This window comes from Protopterus annectens, chromosome 9.part0 (assembly GCF_019279795.1).
Source record: "Protopterus annectens isolate FY-2018-M chromosome 9.part0, PAN1.0, whole genome shotgun sequence".
Lineage (NCBI taxonomy): Eukaryota > Metazoa > Chordata > Ceratodontiformes > Protopteridae > Protopterus > Protopterus annectens.
Genome location: NC_056743.1, coordinates 1,000,297,019 through 1,000,316,296, shown reverse-complemented (window position 1 = coordinate 1,000,316,296; position 19,278 = coordinate 1,000,297,019). Strand labels below are relative to the sequence as shown.

At 45.3% G+C, this 19,278-nt stretch overlaps 1 protein-coding gene across 1 annotated transcript in view; it reads right to left on the bottom strand.

Annotated features, from left to right (window-relative positions):
- Nucleotides 1-19,278, bottom strand: part of RHEBL1 (RHEB like 1) — a 918,240-nt gene that overhangs the window by 739,772 nt on the left and 159,190 nt on the right. The window lies entirely within an intron of this gene.

The window sequence follows — 19,278 nt, the reverse complement described above, 5'->3', positions numbered from 1 at the left end:
GGCTGCGTAGGCGCCTCGCTGAGAACTGGACCACGTGTAGTCGGCTTTGACGTGGTGTCGGTAGAAGCCGTGGACCTAGAGTGTCTGTCCTTGTCTTTGCGTTTTTTTAGACAAAACCGGAGTCGGAGTATCCGACGACATAGTATAGTTAAATGCTTTCCCAAAATAATGCTGGGCGAACTCCGCCCGACGCTTAATAGTGCGTTTGTTGAATGTAGCACAAAAGCGACAGACCGAGACGTCGTGGTCTGGGCCTAAACAAGGTATACAGAGGGAATGGAAATCCTTATGCGGTATTTGCTTCCCACAAGAAATACAATTATTAACTTTGTCTGACATCGGTCTTGAGGCAAGAAAAAGTTTCCCAAACGGGGTACTTAGCTTTTAAGAAGACTTTGGTTCCAATTTTTTTGTAATCTCAGGAGCTGGCCGACCGGCACTTGCGAACTGCTTCTGCTTCAGGCACCGCGTGGCAAAATAGACTGAAGAAAATGGCGTCGGCTGGTTCTTTTATACCCCTGTCGCACTGACGTCAGGGAAGAAGCGACGACAACCGACGCCGGACCTAGACTTCGGAATTCAGCCGACCGAGGACCCGCCTGACAGCAGGAGAACCCATCTGTTATGACTGCAGCTGTATGCACGATGAACATGTACCCTACAGTAAGGCTTAAACTAAGTAAGGCAAGGACATGGAGTCCTCACTAGAAAAAAACGGTCAACAAATGAACTTTAAAGAAGCAATTACTTACAATCACAAAGACTTCAGAACAATACCCCAAAACCTCTGGAATAAGGGCTGAAAAAGAGTTCAAATTACATGCTGAAAGAAAAAATCTTTTTCACTAGTCTTTGCAAGTTTTTGGGTAGATCGCTTCTAAGAGGCTGAAAAGACAAACTACTATTAGCTACCACTGAACCTGGAACAACCAAACTGTAAATATGACATGGAAATCCAGACAGACCTTACGAGAAGGGTGGGTCAGAAGTCTCAAAATGTGATAACACCCAGAGTGGAATACAGAGGAGAAAGAGCTGGAGCATAGGAAACCAAATCTGTCTAGGCCATGATGAGGAAGAGATTATTTGCCTTTTGATCTATTATCAGAGGAACTGAAAGAAATGAGTGAAGAAGACAGAGGCGAGGGTCTCAACAGCATTCCAAATCCTGCTACTGGGTGGCAGGATCAGTGAAAAAAAATAATTGCCACAAACAGTACTGGGAGATTCTATGGAAGGACTCTATGAGAGCACATGGGGCATGAGTACATAGTTGCTGAGCCTGTTTGCGGAGCAGCTGACTTCTCTGGGGATGTGTATCTTTAACAGGAAGTGAATATGCTTGAAGGCCTTCACTTGCACTCTTATAACCTCTCTGCTGGAGTAGCAGGAACAACTATCCCCTTACTTGCTGATACACCAGACAACCACCATATTGCTAGAGACAATGGAGAGACAGCCATGGGGTAAGAAAAGTACAGTTGTGTACACTTAACATAAATTTAGATGTTCGAGTGTATTCACGGTTACAGTCATTACAATGTGTTATCTGCTTGCAGCTTGCTCTCAGTCAGCCTGATTAATAAAGTCTTGGGTCCTGCATAGTCAGCTGTCCCTTCTTCCATGACATCAGGGGTATAAAACATGCAGCATCCGACACCATTACATCAATTTTTCTTGTTCCAGATGTCAGGTGGCCCCCTAATGGGAAGCAATTAAACATAAAAGCACAAAGATATACCTCCAACTAAAAAGCAAATACACCAAAAAGGCTTTTAAGCATAGTAAAGGAAAGCAGAGGTATAGCCAAAAGAAGTTAGGGGCTGGAGGTAGGGTAACCAGGACTGCAACAGTGAATACACTCAAACATCTGCATTTATGGTAAGTGTACACAACTGCACTATGTTCTTCGTGTTTCACTGTTGCAGTCATTACATTTGGGTAGATTCCCAAAGCTAAGGATGGGAGGAGGAATGTAGATAGCATTAGGACCAGCTATAAGACCCTGCAAGACTGCAGTGGCAAAGCCAGCTCTGGATTTAGAGAAAATTGGCAAATGATAATGCTTGGTGAAAGTATGTACAGAACTCCAGGTAGCAGCTTCTAGGATGTCCCTGGTAGGGACGCCTCTGAGAAAGGTGGTAGAAGTAGATGCAGCCCTGGTGGAGTGAGGTCTGATCCCTTGGGAGATAGGTTTTCCATGGTGCTTATAGCAGAAATTAATTCAATGGCTTATCCATTTAGAAATGGTTTGCTTTGAAATAGCCTTCCCTTCTGCCCCTGCAGCAAATGCTACCAGCAGTTGTTCAGATTTCCTTTGAGGTTTATTCCTGTCCAAGTAGAATCTAAGTTGTCTGTGCACATCTAAGGAATGCAGTATCCATTCCCCTTTATTCCGTGGATTGGGAAAGAAGGTTGGCAAATGAATGGACTAATTATGAGCCACACTGGATGCCATCTTGGGCATGAAGGATGGATTGGTTCTGAAAAACACTCTGTCCGCATGAAAGATGATGAAAAGCTCCACTGCCATAAGGACCTGTAATTCAGATACCTTTCTAGCTGAAGTGATTGCTAAAAGGAAAGCTGTTTTCCAAGAAAGAAATTTTAAGTCTGCAGTAGCAGCTGGCTCGAAAGGAGGTACAGTGAGTTTCTCCAAGACAAAGTTAAGGTCCCAGGCTGGGGTTGAAGCTCTCCTTGGTGGTCTCAAATTTTTGGCCTCTCTGAGGAACTGCTTGAGCAGTGGATGAGAGAAGAGGGGAGGGTTCTGTGTTATAATGAGCTGAAATGGTTGAGGCGTGGATTTTAATGGAGGAAAAAAAGACAGGCCCTTGTGAAGCATCTCAGTTAAGCATTGTAAAATCTGAGGTAAATTGGGCGCTGCTGTGCTCATCCCTTGAGATTGGTTCCAGGCACAGAATCTTCCATTTTTCAGCATAAGATTTTTTTGTACTAGGCCTCCTTGCCTCCAAGATGATATCCATCATAGGTTTGCTGAGGGATGGTAAAGGAGAGATTAAGTAATTAGCCAGGCTGCAAGCTTCAGTGTTGGAAGCTGAGGGTGCAGAAATAGTCTCTGTATCTGCAATAGGATTTTTGAAAAGGAACTTGTGGGATTCGGGGACCCTGTAGTATCTGTCAGGTTTTCTGGGAGCAGGAGGCAGGGAATCAGGGGCCAAACTAGATTCCGAGAAAGCATCATCAACAATGTCTAGTACAGGAGGAATAGCTAAAGACCTATGCTGAGGTAGGAGAAGGAAATCCCTAAGCCTCTTTTTTGAATCAGAAAAATCCTGGCTTTCCCAGTGGAAATGCTTTCTTAGAGAATGTAAGGCTCCCCAAAAGAAAAATCCTCAGGTGGGGAAGCAGAGGGAATAGAGTCCTCTGCATCAGAATCCTCATAGGTGGGTAAGGACAAATCCAGATCATCAGAAGAGTCAGAAAAAACAGAATCCTGATCAGAAGATTCATAATCAACCTCAGTCCTAGGCCTCTTAGAAGGGGGGGGGGGGGAATTGGCTACCCCTGATTAGAGTTATTAGATCTTCAGCCATTCTTATTTGTTTTTTAGGCATAGAGGCCTGAGCATGTGGCCTGGGCGTCGGAATTTTTAGACATGGATCGAGATTTAGGCCCATGTAATGTAGGAGGCGTCGATTTAATATGCAAGTCTGTAGGCCTGAATACACCATCAGAAGCCGGTGCCTGCATAGAGGCTCCGGACCCATCCAAGGTAGAGACATCCACGGGTTCCATAGTTGAAGCATCTCGCGGCATATCAGACTCCGAATGGGTCTCTGTAGAGGCCTGTGAATCAGAAGTAGCGAGTATCAGGGGCTGCGAAAGCGCCTCACTGAGTACCGGCGAACTGGCGACTGGCTTAGGAGAAGCGTCGTTGGCAGTTTTGAACCTCGATGGCCTCTGTCTATCTTTGCGTTTTTTCGGAATCCTGGTAGTCGGATGGCTAACCAACGACATTTCTGGATAATTAAACAGAGAACTGAAATATTTAGAGCCAAAAATATACAGACGACGGATAGTGCGCTGATTAAATAAAGCTCAAAACCAACAGCAAGGTACGTCGTGGTCAGGGCCTAGGCAAGGAATACAGTACGAATGAAAATTTTTATGAGGTATTTGCTTTCCACAAGTAATGCAATTATTAACTTTTACTGACAACGGTAAGGAGCAAGAAAAAGTTTCCCCAATGGGGTACTTAGCTTTAGTTGAAGACTTTGGTTCTGAAACTCGAAAACGAAAATTTCAGGAGTCGGCCGACCGGCACTTGCGAACTGCTTCGGGCACTGCACGGCAAAAAAGACTGATGCAATGGCGTCGGCTGCATGTTTTATACCCCTGACGACCTGATATCATGGAAGAAGGGACAGCAACCGACGCAGGACCCAAGACTTTGTTAATCAGGCTGACTAAGGGCAACCTGCAAGGAGATGACCCAAATGTAATGACTGCAACAGTGAAACACAAAACATCTCCTACATAACTAGTAGGGAGAAAAAGGACCGCTCACATTTCCAGGATAATGACTTGTAAAGAAAGACTCCTCGTTACAGCATACATACATTCTTCCAGGCGCCCCTATACTCTTCAAAGGATGGCCAAATCTACAGTAAGGGCGACTACAAGAGGCTATGAAGTAAAGCCTTCCTGTCCAAAGTTGGGAACGAACAAAACATCACGCCACAGGTGTCTTGCACATCATCAATAGCTTTTTCATTCTGTCCAAAGGGGTCTTTCTCCCAAACCCAGCATAATGTTCGCATCCACTGCAGGATTCAAGTACTATACCAGGCATGAAGCACCATGACAAGGGTTGATGCAATCATTCCTTGAACACTGAAACATGATGACTGTGGGGAAATGCACTAAGAGGAATGAACAAACCATTTGCAAAACATCTCGAATCTTCTCTAGGGGCAAAAATGCTCAGCATATCCTGGTATTTAAAAAACGGCCTTCCAAATCAAAACTTGAAATGGAGGAAACTAAGACTCTGCAAAGTCACTAAAACTATGAAAAATGCACCTTCTGGCCAAGACTGCCTCTTAGACACACTCACCAAAAGCTAGTTATCTAGGTAATAATCACTTTAGTGCCCTGCAGCTACATGTGAGGTGCAAATACCAACATACATTTTCTGTAAACTCTCAGAGCATGGGTTAGACTGAAGAGAAATGTGCAAAACAAGGAGTGCCCGGCTCCTACCAAGGGACAAAGAAACCTTCTCAACTGCTTTCTTACACTTAAGCATCCTATAGAAGTCTTCTCTGGACACGCATGGAGGAAAAGACTGAAGGTAATCATGCAAAAGGACATTTGGGATAAATGTGTTTTGACCACTCAATAACAGAATGGTCCTGAAGCAAAACAAAAAAAAATCCTTTTTTTGGCAACTAAAAAAATTCTAAGAGTGAATTTTAAGTATGACAGTTGTAAGATACTACATGGATGGCACTTTCTTAAAGGATTTTTTTTTTGCATTTCCTTTCCAGGTGAAGCTTCTGGTGGGGTGGTACATTAAGGTAAGGGCAGGAGTACAGAACAGAAGGATGACAGTTTCCTAAGTCAATTCATTCCCTGCCTATAGCATAAACAGAAAAAAATGCCACTACTGGTCAAGTGAAGTAGTGCTTTGTCTTCTAAGGCTGTTCTTGATGATGACTGGTTAGGTAAGATAGATTTTTTTTTTTTTAACCAATGTCACCATATACATACATGTAATCGCAATATATGAGGGTGAAACGCATTTGCTCAAAGGACAATACCTATTTGCATTACAGGGATGACCTGACCAAGAGATTCAAGGAGAGGGGCTATAAACCAGGACACATTATGCAGGCCAGGAATGCTGTCAATAGAATGGACAGGACAGCACTCCTACAATATCATGACAAGCAGGATAGAATTAAAAGTTATCCTAGACTAGTGACCACTTATGGTAGAAATGTTGGGGCACTTACTGACAGTGTACAAACCAATCAGAACATCCTTAAGGCAGATAATAGGCTCTTGGAACTATTGGGAGCTGATTGCCTATTTTCCTTTAGGAATGGGAGGAACCTGGCGTCCATCTTTAACCATTACAAACAAGGAGGATATAAACCTAAATTAAAAATGCAGAGTACCACTGAGGGACAAATTGCTACAGGATGTTACCCATGTAGTCACTGTACACATTGCAGTAGAATATTAAAAACAAATAGCTTCACTAGTAAAAATACCAGTACAGTTTATGACATTTCCTTCTTTGCAAACTGCACCTCAGATTGGGTTAAATATTTGGCCACTTGCCAGTGCTCAGCTTTTTATGTGGGCCAAACATCTAGAGCGCTTAAATATAGAATTTCAAAACATCATAGGGAAATAAAAATAAACACACAAATGCTCTATACAAACATACTGAAGTTCACCAAACAGCTTTTCATTTTATGATTACTGATAAAATTTTGGGTATGAAATATAATAAATCTGGACGGCATGAGTTATTGAATGCCAAAGAGAGAAAATGGATCATTAAACTGGGAGGGCTTTTTGCCCTAGGATTAAATGAACACCTCTTATTGGTTTACAGGGTAGTGGCATAGTATATAAATGTGTGATATTTTATTGCATCTTTACACTGATGAAGGCTTAATTAAATTATAAGCCGAAACAGGTTTGTAACTTTTGTATATTGAGGTCTTGACTCAAGTGATTTAATATATATTTTTATGGCTTCCACTATCTGCTGGTTATGTTTTGGTTCATATTGGTATTTTGGGACCTTGCAGATGCCTTACTTGCAGGAATCCATTTTGGACTGGCACCAGTACAATCCCCAGATCTTGTTTGCTGCTAACTAGGAGAAATAATAACAAACATACAGAAAGAAGCCAATAATAAAAGGTCTCCAAAGAATGAGGATAATCATATTATTCTGTCTCCAGATACTTCTAGGAAGGGGTAGGAGGGTGGGTTCGTAAGAATGAAGGGCGAGATGGACTACAAAGATGGAACGTTATGGTGAGTACATAACTTCTTTATGCTCTGTAGTCCTATCTCACCTTCATTCTTATTGATGGGACAGCATCCCTAGCACCCTATTCTTGGGTGGCTCAAGGAAAAATACTCCCAAGTACCGTGGAACCACAGAATGCTCTACCCTTGGAGGTTAAATCCAATTTGTAATGAGTAATAAATGTGCGAGGGGTAGCCCAAGTTGCTACTGCACAGATATTATCAAGTGGGACCCTGGCTTGAAAGGCTGCAGAGGTAGACTGAGATCTCGTAGAATGAGCCTTAATTTTGAAAGGTAAAGGTTTACCCTCAGAAGTGTAAAAGTAAGCTATACAGCTAGAGATCCAATTTGAGAGGCTCACTTTGGAAACTGTTAAACCTGACCTGGATTCGGACAAGGAAATTAACTGATCTGACTTCCTGAATTCCTTAGTCCGGTGCAAATAAAAACGGAATTGTCTATGAACATCCAACTGATGAAACCTGCATTCTGCTGCGTTGGAATGATTTGGGAAGAACACCGGAAGTTCTATGGATTGGTTCAAAGTGCTACGGGAACAGACCTTGGGGACAAAGGATGGATTAGTACAAAGAGATATTCTTTCTTTGTGAAAACTCAGATAAGGGGGGTTTACAGACAGTGCTTGTAACTCTGACACCCGTCTGGCAGATGCGAATGCCACACAATGTCTTCCAAGACAGAAATTTCAAAGGCGATGAATGAGAAGGCTCAAAGGGCGGAGACGTCAATTTGGATAGCACAAAATTCAAGTCCGATGAAGCAACAGGTTCCTGAAATGGGGGTCTTAAAGTGGCACCTTTGAGGAAGGTTTTGCACAGCCTATGTGACATCAGATTAGAATCTTGTATGCCTAGATGAAAATTAGAAATTGCTGCCAACTGAACCCTAATAGTGGCAGCTGCAGATCCCTGGTGGAAAAGCTCACACAGGAATTCCAAAACCATCGGAATGGAGGCGGTATAAAGGTCAACATTCTTTTTCTCAGCCCAGATAGAGAATCTCCTCCATTTACTGGAATATAATCTCCCAGTGGAAGGTTGATGAGAGGACGTTAGTATATGAGTCACGGAGGGTGAGAAGTCGTGGAGCCTGACTAGGGATGGAAGTGGAGCAGTCAAGCTATCAAATTGTGTGTGTAAAGCGGGATGAAGCGAGCCTGACATGTGCGTCAAGAGATCTGGCACTGGGTCCGGAATCCAAGGATCGTCTAGAAGAGGCCCGAGAAAGGGGAACCAAATCGGACGAGGCCAGTAAGGATCAATGAGGATCAGTTTGCTTCCCAGCTGTTTCGCTTTCCGAATAACCTTGGATATGACACGAAAGGAAGGAAAAGCATAAAGGAGACCCAGGGGCCAATTGTGCACAAGTACATCTCTCGGTGACTCCCCTGGAGAGGGGATGAGGGAAAAATAGCTGCTGCATTTGGCATTGATCGGGCTGGCAAAGAGATCGTAGCAAGGCTGTCCCCATCTGTGGAAAATCTGCTCCTCTATTTCCTGTTCCAGAGACCATTCATGAGGCATCAAAAGTGCCCGGTTGAGTTTGTCGGCTATCACGTTGGTTGCCCCCAGGATGTACGTCGCCACCAGAAAGCGCTGGGAAGATATCACCCATTTCCAAATTCGAATGGCCTCTCGACGGAGTGAGTATGATCTGGTTCCGCCTTGTTTGTTGATATACCATACTACCGACATGTTGACTGATTGTATTGCAATATTCCCAAGAGCCAGAAGGTCGTGAAGTGCTTGCAACGCCATGAGCACTGCCCTCATCTCTAGAACACTGACATGCAGGTGAGCCTCGTGATCCTGCCATATGCCTTGGATAGTCCTGCCTACATAATGCCCACCCCCCCCTTATCTGTGAGGCATTCGTGGTCACAGTGGCAATGAGTTGGCGAGGGACAAATGAGGTGCCAGTGGTTAACTGGTTGGGTTGAGTCCGCTAAATGAGGTCCTTCTTGCAAGAGAGTCTGTCAAGCAGTATGTGATGAGTTAATGGTAGATGTTAAAAGGACCACTGGGATGACAGCAGCCACTGCAGAATACGCATGTGTAGTCTGGCTAGCGGCACTGGTAGTATGGTAGAAGCCATGGTCCCTAGAAGCTTTAGAACAGTCTTGGTCTTGTCTTTTCGTAGGGGGAGAAAATGTTGAATTTGAAGAACCAGATTCTGTGCCCTTTCTACTGGCAGACGAGCCAACATGTCTACTGTGTCTATCTCTGCGCCTAAAAAAAAATCACAAATTGAGAGGGAAATAAGGCAAATTTTTCCCAACTGATAGTAATCCCCAAATGGGCACAAAGTTGAAAGGTAGCATCCCTGGTCTGAAGAAGTAGATGCATGGTGGGGGCAGTCAGGAGCCAGTCGTCGAGATACGGAAACACCTGGAATCCCCCACGTCTCAGGTGAGCTGTCACTACCGCCATACACTTGGTGAACATCCAGAGGGCTGTGGTGAGACCAAAGGGAAGAGCACGAAACTGGTAGATGACTCCTCGATGCCCTGTCCATTTTTATGTGGTAGTAAGCATCCTGGAGGTCTATTGAGCACATCTAAGTGTCTTTCCCTAGTAACGGGAGTATAGACTGCAGTGTCACTATCAGAAACTTGTCCTTCTTTACTGATTTGTTCAATCTGCTGAGGTCCAAGATGGGCCTCCAATCCCCTGTATACTTTGGCACTAAAGAATCTGGAGTAAGTTCCGGATCCTATTTGGTCTGCTAGGATGGTTTGGATGACTCTTTTTGCCAGCAACTTGTTGGCCTCCACAGTTGCTTGACCTCCGAGACTGGGTGGAACATCTAGGATCCTCTGGGGAACATAAGGTGGCAGAGAAAAGGGTATGATATAACCTCTGGTAAATATTCTTTGTACCCATTTGTCTTGAGTGATACTTAGCCAGGCTTCAGGATACAAAGAAATGTGACCCCCGACCAGCTCCAGAGAAGCATAGTCGGGCCCCACATCAGGAGCGCTGGTAAGGAAAAAAACTGGGACTTCTTGAACTACATCTGACCACCTCTCTGACCCTTAGGGTATGGTCTAGAGGGGACAGTAAAACAGAGTCCCACGGCAGAGAGTGTTTTTCCTTCCTGGTCACACCGGGTGAGTGCTTCCTTTACCTTGGGTCCAAACAATGAAGAACTGTCGAAGGGGGCGTTGGTAAAGGTAGACTTGAACGGTTCCACAAAATTACACAAACGCATCCAGGAATGACGCCTTTGGGGAAATTCCTGAACCCACTGCTCTACTCGCTCCATCGGCTGCATACGAGATAATAGGTTCATAGGTTCATACTAGGCTATCTGCCCTAGGGCATTTATAAGCCTAGCCAGAGTGTATGTGGCTTTCACCACCCCTTAGGATGAGAATACTATACCCATTAGTTTGCTGTGCCTCTGTCCAGCAGTGACACAGAGATTATTCCCAGGGTAAACCTACGATCTCCCATCCACTCGTCAAGATTTCTCTTGAACAGAGTCAATGAGGGGCTCTGCCTCACATGGTCTGGGATTCTGTTCCATAGTGTAGGGAGTCTCTGGGTGATGAATCTGTCCCTCCAGCACGTCCTATTTATATCCGTGTTGAGGTTTAAGTCTCTTGCTCTCGTGGCTCTGGTGGATTTGGATTTTTTGAGGTGGAGCATGTCCATTAATTCCGGGTTGGACATGGCCTTGTATGTCAGGCACAGATCACCTCTGAGCAGACGGTATGCGACTGAATAGAGCTGGAGTTTCTTCAGTCGGGCATCGTATGACATGTTTGAGCCCCTTTATCCTTTTGGTGAGGAACTTTTGGGGTCTTTCCAACTGCTGCAGGTGTCGGGTAAGGTACATTCAATGGGCGTTGTACTCCATCATTGGTCTGATAAGTGAAGAGTACAGGGTACAATGACCTCTCCTGATCTGGATGTGAATCCCTTCATGATCAGGTGGGCAATGTAGAAGGTCTTCCTAACCACTTTGGCAATGTGAGTGTCAAGAGAGGTTACTGTCAACTTGGGTCCCCAGGTCCCTGATAACTTCTTCCATATTTAATGGATTACCACCTATGTGGTAATTAGGGGTTACCTTGTTTTTCCCAAAGGGTATGACTATACATTTTTTGGCATTTAGCTTAAGGCCATGGCTCTGGCACCAGTTATCCATTTCTATGAGACCTCTCTGGAGGATGTCTGTGTCTGATGGAGTGTCAATTATGGTGCCCAGTTTGCAGTCATCTGCAAATTTTGTCAGCCACAATCCCCCTATGTTTGCCTGCACTTCAGAAAAATAAATGCCGAACAAGAGGGGGCCCAGGACTGAGCCCTGTGGGACACCGCTTGTGACCGGCTTAGAGTCTGACATGGCACCAGCAACTCTAATCCTGTGTGTTCTGTCCTTGAGCCAGTTTGCAACCCATCTTGTGACATATGGGTTTACATCTAAGCTGGTGAGCTTTTCTATGATGCCCGAGTGGGATATTGTGTCAAACGCTTTTGCTAGGTCAAGGTAGGCTGTGTGAACTGCCTTACCGTCATCAATGGCCTTAGTGACTGTTTCGAAAAAGTCGACCAAGTTCAAGAGGCAGGATCTGCCCTTGACAAAGCCAAATTGGGTAGGATCCAGTGTCTGTAGGTCCCCAATGTCTTTATTTATGAGTTCCATTATGATCCTCTCCATAGCTTTGCAGACAAGGCTCGTCAAGCTTATGGGGCGGTAATTTCCAGGGTCCGTAGAAGCACCGCCTTTGTGGAGTGGGACCACAGTTGCCGTGCGCCATTCTTTGGGTACGTATCCTGTAGTAAGGCTAAGATTAAACAGCAGCCTTATGTGTGGGTTTAGTTTCTCATTGAGTTCGTGTAGCACACAGCCGGGGACACCGTCCGGTCCCATTGATGCTGTGTTTTTTGCTTTAGAGAGAGCAGCTCTCACCTGGGCATCTGAGATGTTTGGGAGGCCAGACTCTGGTGGAATAGATATTTCTCCTTTTGGGGGGGAGGGAGGGGAGAAATTTGCACTGAACCTGTCTGCCAGTACGTTGGCAATGTCTGTGGGTTCAGTGATTTTATCATTTTGGACTAATTCTGAGCATATCTGGGAGTTTCCACCCAGGTTTCTAACATAGCTAAAGAAGGCCTTATGATTGTCTTTTGTGTCATTAGCGATTTTTCTCTCAAAGTTGGCCTTGGATGATTTTATGAGTGATCGTAGTTTTTTGCTAGTATTGATCAGAGATGCCTTCCCTTTTAGGGATTTTGCTCTGTCATGTAGTAGCTTTCTCCTCTTGTTGTAGAGTTTGTTTATGGCTGGGGTCCACCAGACAGGGCGCCTGCCTTTGGTGGAAAGGGTCTTGATTTTATTAGGGATTGCTTGATCCATACATTCCTGGAGGTGCTCAAAAGCTTCATGAACAAATTGACAATAGAGTTCAAGGTGGACAACTGGGCAGACACCTTGTCAGGGACTCCCTCAGTGAACGTACCTTGTAGAGAATCTCCTAACTCCTTAAGGAGATCTCTCTGAAGCCTCGTGAAGTGTGTAAGGTAGTTCAGCGATCTAAGAGTAAATGCCGCTGACGAAAAAAATACGCTTCCCATACCTGTCCATAGCGGATGAACAGAAGAAGAGGTTTCCGCTAGCTCCTTCTTAGTGGCCGGACCCACCTCCATGGCATCTACAGGAACACCTTCAGACAAAAATTCCTTTAACCTGGGCGCAGAAAGAAACTTATTTGGTCTCCTGGGGTCTGGCTACATGGCATCAGGAGTATACCACACCTTCCGACTAACAAGCTCCATCAGTTCATCGAAAGGTGGAGACACCAAAGAGGCTGAAGTTTGAGACCCAAAAGCCTTCCGGTACACAGACTCCTCATCAGAAGTGGTGACAGTGGGCCAGCCGCACCTCTGCTTAAGGATCTCCAGGATGACTACGAAGGAGACATCAGAGGACGACTTGGGGGACCCTTCTGATTACTCGAGGTCAGTGTCCAAGGTAAGAGACTCGTCCTGGGAGTCTACATGCTTCCTCTTGCATGTTCCCTTCCATGGGGGCTCCTCGGAAGGATATTCCGGGGAGGTCTCAGAAGAATGGTGACCACCAGCTGGTGGCTCCTGAGGCTGCGGGTCTCTGCTGTCCACAGAGAGAGTAGGAGCTGAGACAGAAGTAGGTGCCCTGGGGGGGGGGGGGGGGGGGAGTGTCAGTACCCATGGTGGGAGCTGATGATCGAGCCAGCACACTCATCATCCTGAATGCCGACCTCTCTGGCTCCGAAGACCTCCTCAGCTCTGAGGAAGCCAAGGATGCCATTGGTTCCAGAGCCATAGGTCCAAGACAGATGTAGGGTCAGAGCTCACCCTCATCAACGTACCGAGAGAAAGGCTCAGAACCGAACAAGTTTGGTTCCAGGTGTCCCTGTCGGGAATGACCGGGGAGCTTCAGCTCATAGACATCACGGACGGCACTAAGAGTGTCGAAGCAGAACTCTGCTCCGAAACAACCTCAAGGGGAAAGTACAGTTTTGTACCTACCATAAATGTAGATGTTTGAGTGTATACACTGCTGCAGTCACTACACTTTGGTTATCCTGACGTCAGGCGGTTCCCCAGTCGGCCTGAGTTCCAAAGTCTTGGTCCGGCATCGGTTGCTGTTGCCTCCTCCCTGACGTCAGTGCGAGAGGGGTATGTAAGATGCAGCCAACGCTATTTTCTTCTTCAGTTTTTCTTGCCCCAGATGTCGGGTGCCGCCAAAAAGGTAGGCAATTCAAATTGCTAATAAAACATACATAAGAAAAGCAATCCACAACCTTCAGTTACCAGCAAATACTCCCCATAGGCAGTAAAGGGTAGAAAACATAGGTACATACCAGCAAATAAGAGGGGAAGGAGGGAGGGTAACCTGAACTGCAGCAGTGTATACACTCGAACATCTACATTTATGGTAGGTACAAAACTGTACTATGTTCATCTTGTTACACTGCTGCAATCACTACACTTGGGTAGAATCCCAAAGCAGAGGTAGGGTGGCTGGTTCTATAAGGCATGAGGGGTGGCTATAAGGCCCTGCAGCACTGCAGTGGCAAAGCCACTCTGGATTTAGAATATAGAGACAAATGGTAATGCTTGGTGAAGGTATGTACAGAACTCCAAGTTGCTGCCTCTAAAATGTCCTTGGTAGGTACTCTTCTAAGGTAGGCAGTTGAAGTGGCTGTAGCCCTGGTGGAGTGAGATCTAATGCTGTTAGGTACAGCTTTCCCATGGTGTGTATAACAGAAACGTATACAGTGACCTATCCCATTTTGAAATAGTCTGTTTTGAAATGGCTTTTCACTGTGCTCCTGCAGCATATGCTACCAATAATTGCTCAGTTTTTCTGAAAGCTTTGGTTTTGTCCAAGTAAAAGCATAACTGCCTGTGTATGTCCAAGGAATGCAGTAGTCTCTCCCCTTTGTTCTGTGGATTTGGATAAAAGGTTGGCAAGTGAATAGTTTGGTTTAGAGCCACACTTGATACCACCTTTGACATAAAAGTAGGGTTAGTTCTTAAAGACACCCTGTCTTGGTGGAAAATGATGAAAGTTTCCACTGCCATTAGTGCCTGTAATTCTGAAACTCTTCGTGCTGATGTTATTGCCAGGAGCAGAGCAGTTTTCCAAGAGAGATATTTTAAATCTGCTGTGTTAACTGTCTCAAAAGGAGGTAAGGTTAATTTTTCCAACACGAAGTTGAGGTCCCAAGTTGGAGTAGGTGTTCTATGGGGCGGTCTTATGTTTTTAGCCCCTCTGAGGTACTGTTTTAGCAAAGGATTAGAGAAAATTGGTGGATCCGTGTTGTAATGAGCAGAGATGGCAGAGGCATGGATCTTGATGGATGAAAAGGAGAGGCCTTTGTCCAGCATCTCAGTTAAATATTGTAGTATCTGAGGAATATTTGGGACAAGAGGGTCAAGACTGTGAGCTTGGTTCCAGGCACAGAATCTCTTCCATTTATCTGAATAGGCTTTCCTGGTACTAGGCCTTCTGGCCTCCAGAATGACACCCATAACAGCTTTAGAGAGGGGCATTGCTTGCTTGACTAAGGAATCTTCCATGCAGCCAGGTTTAAAGTCTTTAGCTGGCTGTGAAGTATCTGATTGTTGTGCCGAGTCAGAAGATGCGGGATTTGAGGCAAAATCCAGGGTGGTCCTTGTGCTAAGTTAGATTGGGTACCAGTGCTGGCGTGGCCAGTCTGGGGCAATCAGGATCATCTTTGGCTCTTCTTGCCTGGCTTTTACGAGTACCTTTGGAAGGAGAGGCAGTGGTGGGGAAAGCATATACTTGTAGGTTTTTCCAGCTGAATGAATGAGAGGGCATCCACTTTCCATGCTTGTGGATGGTAGGTCCTTGTGCAGAATTTCTGTAGCTGGCAGTTTATTGGGGATGCAAACAGATCTATGTCTGGGCTCCACCATTTTTGTGTTATTCTGAATATTTGTGGATTCAATTCCCATTCGTGGGGATCCATGATGTTTCTGCTCAAGTCGTCTGCCAGTGTGTTTTTCTCTCCTGGCAGGAATTGTGCTTGCAGATGAACTTGATATGTTAGAGCTGTGTTCCACAAGGTCATGGCTTGTCTGCAGAGGGGATAAGAGTGAGTGCCCCCTTGCTTGTTTATGTACCACATAACTGTGGTGTTGTCTGTCTTTAGAAGTAGTTGTCCTGGATGCAGAAGGTCCTTGAAAGTTATAAGGGCATTTTGTACAGCTAGCATCTCTTTTTGATTGATATGAAGATGCCTTTGTTCTGCGGGCCACTTGCCCTGAATACATTTTCCTGCCATGTGTGCTCCCCAGTAGTAATCTGTTGTCAGTGTTTGCCTGGCTGTGGGTTGAGTGAAAGGCTGTCCCTTGTTGATGTGACAAGCTTGAGCCCACCATCGAAACTCCTGTTGAAGGCAAGGAATTAGTGGTATAACTGTTTCCAAACTTTGACAGTGTTGAGACCAGACACTCTTTAGGTACCATTGTAGTTTCCTCATATGCAGTCTGGCATATGGAATTAGTAGTATGCAAGATGCCATGTAACCCAAGGCCTGCAGAATTTTTCTTGCAGGGAGTTTGGTTCTTGTTGCCATCAATTGAAAATATTGAGTCAGTTGTCCTTGCTTATCTGGCGTGAGATAAGCCATCTGGGCCGTTGCATTCAAGCTGGCACCTAGGAATATTATCTGTTGTGAGGGCACTAGTTTTGATTTCTTTTTGTTTACTGTGTACCCTAGGCAACTTAACTTTTTTACAAACGTCAGATGCTTTAGAAGAATGTCCTTCCTCTCTGCTTGAATCAGGCGGTCGTCCAGGTGCGGATAAATTTGAATTCCTTTCTGTATGCAAAATGCAATTATTGGTGCCAGGCACTTTGTGAAGACCCTGGACGCAGTAGATAAGCCAAAGGGCAGTGCCGAGAATTGGTAGTGCATTGAACCAGCTATGAATCTGAGGTATCTTCTGCAGTTTTGTCTGATAGGGACATGCAGGCATGCCTCCTTGAGGTCCAAGGTTACGAGCCAAGCTTTCTTGCCCAGCATGGGAAGAAGCTGCTGTAGTGTCAACATTTTGAATTTCAGAACATCCAGGTAAGTGTTTAGAGAAGAAAGATCCAGAATGGGCCTCCAGGCTTTGTCCTTTCTGGGAACCAGAAAGAGTCTTGAGTAAAATCCTTGTCCTTGCTCCTGTGGTGGTACCTTTTGAATAGCGCTCATGTCCATGAGTACTGTAATTAGTTTTTGGGCCTCTGCCCATTGATTTGGTGGCAGATTTGGTACTCCTTTTGATCTTGGCAGACTGTGAAAGTGGAACCTGTAACCTTGAGATACAATGTTGACAACCCATTTGTCTTTGGTGATCATATGCCAACTGTGATAGAAAAGTGCCAGTTTTCCTCCCAAGGGGGCTGCCAAGAGAGAGAACTGTTTGGCAGCTGTAGCGGGAAGTCATTGGGGCTGTTTTTTTATATGGTTGGGGCCTGTCTTCCCCTTCTTTCTGGCCTGATGCACCCCATTGTCAAGGCCTGTAAGGACCTTGTGGTTGACCTCTACCTCTTGGACGTCTGTATCTGCCCCTTTGAGGTCTGTCTGTAACTGGAAAGGACCAATTCTTTGTTGGTCAATTTCTGCTAAATTGAGGAGGCTGAACCTGTAAGAAATTCTTCACCTTTTGCATAGATTTTTCCTTATACTCCATTTTCTTTAATACCTCTTCTGCCTTAATTCCAAATAATACATCCTGCTGCAAAGGTGCATCCAATAGTTTTGCTTTAACATGATCTGGTAATGTATGTTCTTTTAACCAAGCATGTCTTCTAATGACAGAACCTGTAACTGCTGCTCTACAGGAGGCCTCTAAAGAATCAAAACCACATTGCAAGGTACGTTTCCCCACTTGTTCAGCTGCATGCAATAAATCCTGCATTTCCTTAAAATTAGGAGGATCTGATTCTGGAAGCATTTTTTGCTTCAACCGAGACATCAAAAATTGCTGATATTTTAGCATATGAAGCTGGCAATTTAAGGCCCTCATTGCTAAAGTTGCAGATGTATATACTTTCTTCCCCCATCGGTCTAATGCTCTGGAATCTCGGTCAGAGTGGACTGGATTCTTTGCTGATGAGGCCTTAACTCCTTTGGGTCCCTGAGAAAGCGCTTCAGGGTCAGCAACAGGGATTTTATAAAGAAATTTGTGAGAGTCAGGGACTCTGTAGTATTTGTCAGGCTTAACTGGGGCTGGAGGTAAAGAATCAGGATTTAAGCTGGATTCAGTATACACATTATCCACAATATCTAACACTGTCGGAATAGCAAGGGGTCTGTGTTGAGGTAATAAAAGGAAGTCTCTGAGCCTTTTCTTGGGTTCTGAGTAATCCTGGCCTTCCCAATGGAAATGCTCCCTTCATGGTATGTAAGGTTTCCCCAAAGGAGTAGTCCTCAGGTGGAGAGGCTGAAGGTATTGATTCCTCAGCATCAGAATCCTCATAAGGGGGTAAGGAGAATCCTGGGTCTGTGGAAGAGTCTGAAGAGACGGATACCTAGTCGGATGAGTCATACTCTGCATCCTGTCTAGGCCTTTTATCAGGAGGGGGATGAAACCCCCTGATCAGAGTGATTATATCTTCGGCCATTTTGAGCATTTGTTTCTTAGGCATGGAAGCCTGTCCTGGAGAATGCTGCATTTGTTTCTTTGTTTTTAAAGGAGGTTTAGACTTAGCAAAAGATTTAATGCTTAATTGAGTAGGTCTGAAAACACCCTCTGAAGCTAGTTCAGCTACTCCGGATCCCTCTGTAGAGTTAGCTTCCGTAGGCTGAACATCTTGTGCGTCCGAAGGCCCAGCCATCTCCACATGGGAGTCAGAGGCGGCCCGTGGTTCTAAAGAAGCGGTAGTCAGGGGCTGCGAAGGCGCCTCGCTGAAAACCGGTGAACCGGCGACTGGCCTAGAAGAGGCTTCGTCATCAGTTTTGGGGCTCGGATGCCTATCCTTGTCTTTGCACCTTTTATGTATGCCGGTGGTCGGAAGTTCCGACGGCATGGTGTAATTTAATTTACTACCAAAATAATGTCGGGCAAAATCAAACCGATGTTTAATAGTGCGCTTGTTAAACCTAGCACAAAACCGACAACCGGTGAAGTTGTGGTCTGGGCCTAGGCATGGAATACAATAGGAATGGAAATCCTTATGAGGTATTTGCTTCCCACAAGAAATACAGTTATTAACTTATACTGACATCGGTCTAAGGCAAGAAAAAGTTTCCCCAACAGGGTACTTAGCTTTGTAGAAGACTTCAGTTCTGGATTCTGAAAGAAAATCTCAGGAGTAGGCTGACTGGCACTTGCGAACTGCTTTTGCTTCGGGCACCACGCAGCAAGAAAGACTGAAGAAAACGGCGTTGGCTGCATCTTATATACCCCTGTCACACTGACGTCAGGGAGGAGGCGACAGCAACCGACGCCGGACCTAGACTTTGGAACTCAGGCCGACTGGGGAACCGCCTAATGGCAGGATAACCCAAGAGTAGTGACTGCAGCAGTGTAACACTAACATCTGGAACCGAGGGTTCCACCAGCGGTACCAAAACACTCCAGCTCCAAAAGATCAGCATGGTGCGGAGGAGGAATCACCGAAGGGGGGGACAGACTCAAGTGGCCTCGGAACCAACAACAATTTAGATAAGGCAGATGACTTCAGAAGTCTCAGCACTACCCTCTCCACATCACCTTCCGATAAACTCCTGC